This window comes from Amaranthus tricolor, chromosome 8 (genome assembly GCF_026212465.1).
Source record: "Amaranthus tricolor cultivar Red isolate AtriRed21 chromosome 8, ASM2621246v1, whole genome shotgun sequence".
NCBI classification, from domain to species: Eukaryota; Viridiplantae; Streptophyta; class Magnoliopsida; order Caryophyllales; family Amaranthaceae; genus Amaranthus; species Amaranthus tricolor.
In genome coordinates this window covers 3,640,007-3,642,506 of record NC_080054.1, presented here as the reverse complement: position 1 = coordinate 3,642,506, position 2,500 = coordinate 3,640,007, and positions in this window count along the sequence as shown.

Here is a 2,500-nt window from a genome sequence, read left to right as displayed (position 1 = left end):
GACTGGGCATGTGGTAGGCATGGAGCCATGGCCGGAGCCTCGCCCCCGACCCGACCCGCGGGCCGTGACCCCGCGGGCCGACCCGTGGGCCGTGGGCCCACGCACGTGCGCCGAGGAAGGGAACGCTCGACTCGTGAGACGTGGGCATTGCTACGAGATCAAGAACGATATGCTTGGCCCGAGTGAGCCGGGGGATCTTGAAAAATCCACCCTTCTAATCTAATGATACACACGCACGCGCGCGCGCTAGGCGCTAAGGCGCTAAGGCACTTAAGCACTTAAGCACTTTAGCACTTAAGCACTTGAGCACCTTGAGCACCTGAGCACCTATATGGATGGTTATAATATAATGTGAGCTCTCAAGGTGCTGTGAAGGTTTTCGGGCCATGCGGTACGAAAGACGCTATGGCCCATGGGAAAGAAGGTGGTAGCATAGAGCCTCACCCCGAGCCGTGAGCCATGAGACCCCCCCCTTGTGATTATGGCTTGTAAGGGAGTTCATTGCAACGTGATCGAAAACATCATTCAAACTTAATATCAATGATTCTCATTACTATGGTTTGTAAGGGAGATTGTGGTATAGGAGCAATGTGGTAGCCTTGAGCCATGGCCGGAGCCTCGCCCCGAGCCCCGAGCCAAGAATGAGCCATGAGACCCCCCTAATGATTATGGCTTTTAAGGGAGTTCGTTGCAAGGTGATCAAAAACATCATTCAAACTTAATACCAATGATTCTCATTACTATGGTTTGTAAGGGAGATTGTGGTAAAGGAGTTCAATGTAAGTTGATAAAAAATACTCCCTTTTAGCCTCTTATATCATTCAAAAATTTATTTTTACCCATTTTTGAAAATAATATCAATGACTCTCACTCATAATATCTTTCCAACAAGCCTCCCATTTTTTCAAGATTTTTACAATTTTTTATCCATTTTTCACTATTTTTCACCAATTTAACGGAAAAAAAAAAAATAAAATATTTTTTTAATGAAATTAATATTTTTAACTAAACCAATCTATTTGTATATTTTTTCTCAAGTGTCTCCTAATTTTTCATGATCTATTGACACTTTTTACTATTTTTTATTATTTTTCCCTTTATTTCACCAATTTAACGGAAAAAAAAAATAAAATACTTTTTTTAATGAAAAAAATTTTTTTAACTAAACCAATGTCTTTATATATATTTTCTCAAGTGTCTCCTAATTTTTCATGATTTATTGACACTATTTACTATTTTTTATTAATTTCGCGTTTTTCGGCCTTATTTAATTAAAATAAAATACTTACAAGTTTTTTTTTTTCAAAATTTCAGCTTCTAAAATTTCTTTAATATATGTTCCAACAATACAAGTCATAAAAATGACATTATGTTACAAATAAAGGTGAGTTTTGGTCCATGGAAAAACTAGTATAACTTAACTTGCATTTGGGTGTCCCCTAGGGTCACAAGGGAAAAATCTCTTTATCTATTATAGGGGGAAAGAGTTTGGGAGCCTTGGGCTGGCATGGCCAGCACCCCCTCGCCCAGGCATGGGCGTTATGCGTGTGAGGGGTGACTACCCTCCATCACGTTGAATGCCATCCCGTGGGCCATCGCCGGCGATCGGTTTTTTCCGGTGGCTGGTCGGCCCTACCAGACGATGAGTGGGCCCTTCCTAGTCAGCTTGGCCTACGGTGATTCGTCTGGGGGAACGTCCCTTCGGTTGCTCCCAATGCCCCTTTCGGTTGACGGTTGACGGTTGACGGTATGCTTGAGGCCTAAGGAAATGCTGCGTCTTGTGATCCCCGACTACCCGCTCAGGCGGCACGACGGGTTTTCTTGACGTGGTTCAGTACGCGGGCTGATTCGTGTTGGTGTGGGAATGTGTTTCCCCTTCGGTTGCTGGTCCCTTCGGTTGAGATACGCTTGATGCCTAAGGAAAGGTTACGGGCCACGGAAGGACGTGACTTAGTACGCGGGCTGATTCGTGTCAATGGTCCCTTCGGTTGCCGGTCCCTTCGGTTGAGATACGCTTGAGGCCTAAGGAAAGGTTGCGGGCCACGGAAGGACGTGACTTAGTACGCGGGCTGATTCGTGTCAATGGTCCCTTCGGTTGCTGGTCCCTTCGGTTGAGATACGCTTGAGGCCTAAGGAAAGGTTGCGGGCCACGTAAGGACGTGACTTAGTACGCGGGCTGATTCGTGTCGATGGTCCCTTCGGTTGAGATACGCTTGAGGCCTAAGGAAAGGTTGCGGGCCACGTAAGGACGTGACTTAGTACGCGGGCTGATTCGTGTCAATGGTCCCTTCGGTTGAGATACGCTTGAGGCCTAAGGAAAGGTTGCGGGCCACGTAAGGACGTGACTTAGTACGCGGGCTGATTCGTGTCGATGGTCCCTTCGGTTGCTGGTCCCTTCGGTTGAGATACGCTTGAGGCCTAAGGAAAGGTTGCTGAGCCCTTGAGAAAGTGCAAAACGTTGCGTCTCGTGATCCTTGATTGCTTCTTCGATGGCATGACG